Genomic DNA, 7377 nt, shown 5'->3' with positions numbered 1-7377 from the left:
GCAAAATAACATGCTTGGGTAAAAAGCATAAGGATATGTGACTAGGATTATATGGTAAAACACAGGCCTCACCAAAAAGAATTCAAAGCTGCAGTGCTCACTTCTAACTATTTCTAAACAGCTCAGCATATATCATACCAGGCTGAATTAGAAACAGAGGAGTTGCTGTGTTATTTGACATCACTCCATGCAGCTGGAGCCAGCCCCTTACGTTTAGAAAACTTCCAAGCAGTTGCTGATGGACAAAAGGAGGGGACGAGACAGAATAGGTGGAGGGAAATAGGAAGGCAAAGCAGGGCTCAGGCTGACAGCTGTAATCATCTTGAAGGGCTCTGTGGGAGACACACAGTGACACTCATGGCAACCAAAATCTTTCTTAAACAAAGATGTCTCTTGTGGCAGCTTACAGGCTTAGTCTTGCCCTGGGCAGCACAAAATAGCCTCATCAGCAATTAAAATCACACTGTCCCCCGGTCATCAACATCCATTATGGTCTGGAAAATTGAAGCTGATGCCTGTTTCCATAGCAAAACACAAGTTTTTGCCTTATAGGTTTCAAGTAGCATGTTTTTGTAGTAATTAAAATTAAATCATGGCTAGATAACAAAAGCAAGGTTCTTGGACCTCATCATGTTTTTATGTGAAAGTTGCAATTAAATGGGAATGCCCTAAGCTAATGTAATTTCAAAACAGGAGACCTGGAGGGTGAACATTTTGTTCAGAAATAAGATGATTTAATGATTTGGGTTAAAAAGAAGACTTCCAAGTTTTCAGATTTTTTATGAAATGAGATTACTCCTATGGCTGCCAACCAGCTGGATATAATATGCAGGCTAACTGCCAGCACCCTTGTATTCTAACTAGAAATGCTGATTTCTTAGATTTGTAGCAGCATTATTCATTCTCCCCATCTTGGATATGTTTCTGCTTTACAGATCTGTTTCAGCAAGCTCCAGTATCAGGTATTATTACTTCTGTCTGTCTAGGAAGCAACAAGAGTTTTCACCAGAAGGAACATTTCGCCTCAGTCAGTAATCAAATGTCTTCTCTGCAGAAGGCTATATAAGAAGTGAAGGGGTTGCTGCTTAGGAGTGTTGCATGGCAAATGGCGACAGCAGTTGTACTAACAGCATACCAAGCCACAGAAAATTACCAGAAAAATGGTTTGCATTCAGCAAACAGACAGCAAGTATTACATGGTAGTAGAGGACAGGACCTTAAAAAATATTAAAATGCCTCATGTCCAATGGTTTTAAAGGGAATTAGATATCTGTATGTTGCTGCGTGGATCACGGGTCCAGCAGACCCAAGTTTAAGTGGAAAGCTGCAAAGCAAGATAGAAAGCATGATACTGATCTCCCACTTGAGAGCTTTTTCCTTAAGATCAATTTCTTAAATTCTAAGCCTCCTGAGTTAAATTTTAAATAAAGTTTAAAAACCTTAAGTTTAAATAATAAACTTGGATTTGTAAGTATAAATTTGAAAGGCCATAGTAGTACATGGAGAATGCACCTTTTGAAAAGACAATGGGAAAGAAAGAACAAATAACCGGGTGTTGTTGATGGGAAGGCTGACATACTGAGGCTAAATATATGTCCTCATAAACTTTCAGAACAATTTCCTATAATCAGAAAGCCTCTCCAAGCAAAAACCTTGCATAGCTTTTTTTCTGCTGTGTACTTACCCCCGAGATATTTTACATTGTTCCACCATGACGCCTAGGTCACTATTAGCTTTACGTATGTAGTAATTGCAGCCAACCACACTGCACAGAGCTGAAAGATGTTTCTAGCTGGGATGTCACTGACAGACAGATTTATGAAAACTAGACATGACCATTATAGCCACTGCTTCTACTAAATCATTGGGAACTTTCCTTAGCTCTCTTTGGAGACACTCAATTTTGTTGTGCCATCTCTTATCCTTAACATGATGAAATTAATTTTGAGTGTTAGTCAAACATAGCTCAGGATATTTCTTTCCTGCAGAATCACAGAGTCACAGAATGGTAGGGGTTGGAAGGGACCTCTAGAGATCATCTTGTCCAACCCCGCTGCTTGAGCAGGGACACCCAGAGCAGGGGGCACAGGACCGTGTCCAGGCAGGGTTTGAATGTCTCCAGGGAAGGGACCCCACAGCCTCTCTGGGCAGCCTGTGCCACTCCTCTGGCACCCTCAAAATTTGAATTGTGTTCGTAATCGAGTAGCTTTCTTCCTAAGTGCTGAACAGCAGCCTGCCTTTGTGGAGAATACAGAGAGTTGAAATGTCATCTATGGCAAATTCTCGTTTGGGACAGGAATGCCCTCTCCTAACCTCAGGACTCTAGTCTGCAAGTCAACAGTCTGGACTGCAGCCAGGAGAGACAGGTACTCCACAGAGTGAGTCAGTACATTAGCAAGGACATTTATCTTAGACTAGGGTAAGCCACTGCCTGGAAATATCTGCTTCTCTTCACTGAATAGAAAGCGATATTGGACAACCAGCTTAGACCAGATGTTTAATTTTGACAATGTAATGAACCCTAGACCATGTCAGAATCATAATGAACTCACAGCAAAATCTGCGACTAAACTGAGAGCATTTAAAGATTGTCTTATTACATCAACACGCTGTTGAATGGAGCTATCATGTATATTCTTCAAAATAGCACTTCAGTTTAGGCCACATTAAAACAGATCAGGTATCCAAGGTTCTGAGTTTCACTTTCAGATCGACCACTTGTGATGTTACCCTCAGCAAGCCCCTTAACTTCAACTCCCTGTTGCTAAACTGTTACTTACTCTTCAGGCTTCATTTATGATTTTTGAAAGCTGTTTTGAGTTCTTTAGGTCATGTAAGGTGCTACAAAAAGAGAAAGGGAAATAATAAGTAATAATAATTGCTAGCAACTGGAAAGAATATGCAGTTCTTTCTTTGACAACCCCGACTGATTTCTTTAACAGAATTGGATTTAAAAAGCAGGCAACTACATTCTGCTCTTTGATATTTTACATGTAAAAACCAAATAAAATGAGTCTTTACATTAGTTCCTCCTCAGCCAGAGTTAGAGTGATTTCCAGGCCATTATGGCACAGCCTGGAGCACCTCTAATGAGATTTATGTCTGCTTTGTTGGATTGTTTTTAAATACATTTTTTCCAATTACCTTCTAAAATGTCAGTTTCTCGTGCAAATGAAACATGATGCTGGAAAATCCAAAGGCTGGTTTGTGGGGGTGGAAAGGAAGGGAAGCTGGAAAACAAATCAGTCCCTGAACTACTTGCATTGCTTTTTGTGTAGGGTTGAGAAAGAAGCAGTAATTTAACAAAAGTACAGAGGGATCAAAGTACGTCTTGACACGGCACATGCTTCTTATCATAGCACATACGTTTAGAGGATTCATGACAACTGGCAAATACAGAAACCAGGACTATACTAATCCAGGCACCAGGTAGGTTTGTTTGATGGGCAATGTGCATGTGTGTGTGTGTATAAGTCAGTATCATCTCCTCCTCTCCATGTGACTTTCAAGGACTGTAGGCAAGATCATGAAAAAGGATGCTAAATGTGTTTCTTATGGGAATTATAATAAAAATAAATTTATTTTAATCTTGACAGGAATTGGCATTTTTTTTCCTTTAAAGCCAAAAAATAGGTCACACTGTCCTAAGGATCTCTAAATGACGGGAAACACTAAAAGCTAATGTATTTGCAGTTTGCACTATTCATTTTCAAAAAGTTTGCTTTTCCACTGCTTTATACAGAATCCACTTCATGGAAGTAGAAGTACTTTGAAAAGGCAGTGCCTTTTCGGAGATAATTGAGTTTTAAAAGCCCAAAGAACAGATTTTAAGGGCATTTAGACATCTTTTTTGCTTTAATGGGAACCAGATGCATAAATGTCTTTGCAAATGTAGCTGCTGATTTTGACTTTGCAACTGACAACAGAGTTTTACTGGATTCACTACATTGACACTGGTTTACATTTACACTGAGAATCTCATCTCCTTCCTGTAACTTTAAATAAAAAATTGCAGATTCATTTTATTAACTTTTCCTGCCCCTTTGAATATTTCAGTTTGTTGCCAGCATATATGGTGCTGCGTCATAATAAGAAAAATCTCTTAAACTCAGTTTGGTGGTGCTCTATCTTGTCACTGCATGAGACTGGTCAAGACTATAATTGCACAGTATAAGTTTCAAAGTGGAAATGAGGCAGGTATGCTTGAGACTTCTCAAGTTTCAAGTCGCTGGAGAAGAGGCAGGAGAGTTGTCACCTTCCATTGTACATGCATTTTTTCCTTAGAATGTGTAGCTGTACAGTTTCATTACTGAAATAGGAACTTGCATCCAGAATAATGTCAGTATTGGTCCTAGAGCCAGGGGATGACAGCTAGTAGTACTGACACTTCTCATTTTCTACTTCTGGCAGCGTTAAGAATTCAGCATGGAGAAAGTGTTGACACATTTTATGCCTTTTTTATATGTTCCAATCTAATGTAGTTAATGTTCATTGTTTGTGTAGCAAAACCCATGTATTTTTCAGCTATACTATTATCACAGGACTGGTGACCACATAACGAAACACTGAAGACACAAATCCAGGTAAGGACCTAAAGCATTAACTATTTCCGTCTATCCCACTTGAAACTTGGTGTGTAAAATGTTTGGGTATCCAGCATACAGATGCACAAAGAAATTAGAGTTGACTAAGCAAGGTGCCAGAAACTATCAGCCAGCTTTCAGTCAACCATATGCATAAATCCTTTTAAATAGATCTTATGCCTGGGTCTAAAAGCCCTGCTCATTTTCGCACGGAGTAACAGGGAGATTCCTTTGCTGAGTTAAAGAAGGAAGTGTTAAGTACATAAACATTTAAGACCAGTGCATACAAGATGAAAGTTTTGTTGCAGGTCCTCAGGCATTAAAATACCTCCTACCTGCCATACTTGGAAAGATCAGTACTGGCTTAGGTGTCTTCTGAGTCATGGTGCTGACGGATACTGTTCTCTCCCCTGAGTACTCTTTATTTCTTCATATCTTTCACATCTTCCTTTCTCAGATTCTACAACATCCATTTCTACCTTTCTCACCCCTTCTAGCTTCTGTCCACAGTTACTCACATCACAAATCTCTTTCTGGTACAGGTACAGCTGCCGCCTTTGTCTGTCCAGAAAAATATAAGTTTCTGAACATCCCTATAGAGAAGGGAAGGCATAAAGACTCAAAAACAATGCTGCAACCATTGAGGAGAAAGAAATGTCCAGGCAGTGAGAAGGAAAACAGGACCCCTGAACTGAGGCCAGGACTATGGTAATGGTAGAAGGAGAAAAGAGTCTGTGGTAAAACTGAAACCTAGTATCACGTGTTTTCCTTATTGTTAACCTGTGATTATCAAGGTGGATGAATGTTTATCCTTGTTAAACTTCTGTTCCTTCTTACTCCCTACACAGAACTAACATTTGTGTGCTACAGGATTTCATTAATGAAAAATAAAGTCAAATGGAAATAAAGTGATTTCCACTTACGTGTTATACATCTGCATTTTCTGTAGATCTGTTGAATGTGTTGTCAGTTCCTCATTTGTTACTTATCACCTGAATCTTTCCTAGGAAGTAGGCAAGAAAACATATACACTTATATTCTAAATAGACTTTGTAGCTTTAAAATCAAGTGAAGTAGGTTAAAGAGAGGCTACGAATGTAGGAAGGCACATTTTAATGTCATCAGAAAGCAGTGTTAAGTTCACATTAATTTTTGCTTTAAGGCAATATGTTAGCAGCAGGACTGCCAAAGACAGGTATTTGTTAACTTTTCACTACAAGTATACACTCTGCTTAAAGGGAGAGGCGGGTATCTCATATATCTTAAAAATGTGAAGATATCATACCAAAAGGATTATACTCCCTGGAGTTAGATATTTCAGGTTAGATAAATCTGAAATCTCCTTGCACTGCCAGATTTGTAGGTGTGTGAGTGCCTGGCATTACTTTCCAACACATATTTATGTCCAGCAGGTACCATATGACCATGTCATAAGCCTAACCCAGATATCTGGGAAAGAACTTACTACAACTCCTAACTAATATGCTAGGGAGTGTTTAAATCCTATGCATTCCATTGAGCACAGTACATTTGTTGCGGGTGATGTGTCAGCTGCGTTTATTTTCTTAGTGCATTGTTACAATGCATTTAGGTTGTCACTCAGTTTGTCTCCTCTCCAGAACAGCAACAGAAAGTCAATGGATATGTATTTATCACCACTGCATTTCCTTTCATCAGCAGCATGATTGATTCCATTTGTATTTTTAATATGACCCAGGGACATAAGCGGTGATTGAGATAGAAAGAGGAAGCACTTTGCTTTTGTTTACATAAAGGAAATGTGTGGCTCCAGATACGAAATTACTAACAGAGAAGTAAATTATCTTGTATCTGAAGAACACCTACATGGCTGAAAAAAGGCAACACTTTTTTAACCAGATGTTAAAAATCATGTTGCTCAAAGAAGTTTGCCTACAGCAAACATACTCTATTTTAGGGACTGCAAATTCCTTTTACACATATGTCCATTCAAGGTATGGGTTTACTTGATGTGACCATAATACTATCATTACAAAGATTTCAGGAGTACCTTTACAGAGAATACAAGGGATCCTTGTCAAATATTTGGGTTTGTCATACCGGGGATTTTAAATCTGATCCCAGCTGAAGATTCATAGACACAACAAAAATTCAATTATACAGGCTTCTAAATAATGGTTAATGTTCAATCTAGTTAAGTTACTTTTTAGTAACTTGCTAACGTATATAAGATTTATTCTAAAAAATTTGGGAAAAGGGTCTTAGTCCCCATAACACTTTACACCCAAAGACTGAGCACAGAACTCCCTACTCATATCATTCAAGGCTCTTAGCAAAGGGGCAAGCAAGGTGAAACTAATTAATTTGTATTGAAGGTGGAGTGTACAAAGAAAAGACAGAATGAGGAGACACTGTTCTTTTACTTCTGTTTTAATTTGAAATCTCAACAGCATATGCTTCATATGATGAAACAAGCACGCAGAATATTTGAAGCATGTATTATTTTTCACTCAAGCAACATTTTAGTCTTTCATAACTTACTTGACTAGTATTTAGAAATATCTGCACGAGAGACTAAGATTCATCTGGTGTACAGTCATGATTTTTCCTCCAAACTCTCATTTTAACAAGACTCTAAGAAGTATTTTTCAGATTTGATAGGGACATACGAAGAATCTGTTCCTGGTGTCATAAAGTTACCTTTCTTGCTGCAGCTGATGACTGGAAGTTTCACTCAAATTTTAATAGCATTTTTAAGATAGGTTCTGCTTTTGTTGATAACATCTAATCTCAATTTTTTGTAAAAGGATATTAA

Source organism: Phalacrocorax carbo, chromosome 9 (assembly GCF_963921805.1).
Source record: "Phalacrocorax carbo chromosome 9, bPhaCar2.1, whole genome shotgun sequence".
In the NCBI taxonomy this organism is placed as follows: Eukaryota; Metazoa; Chordata; class Aves; order Suliformes; family Phalacrocoracidae; genus Phalacrocorax; species Phalacrocorax carbo.
Note: the sequence above shows the minus strand (reverse complement) of the source record.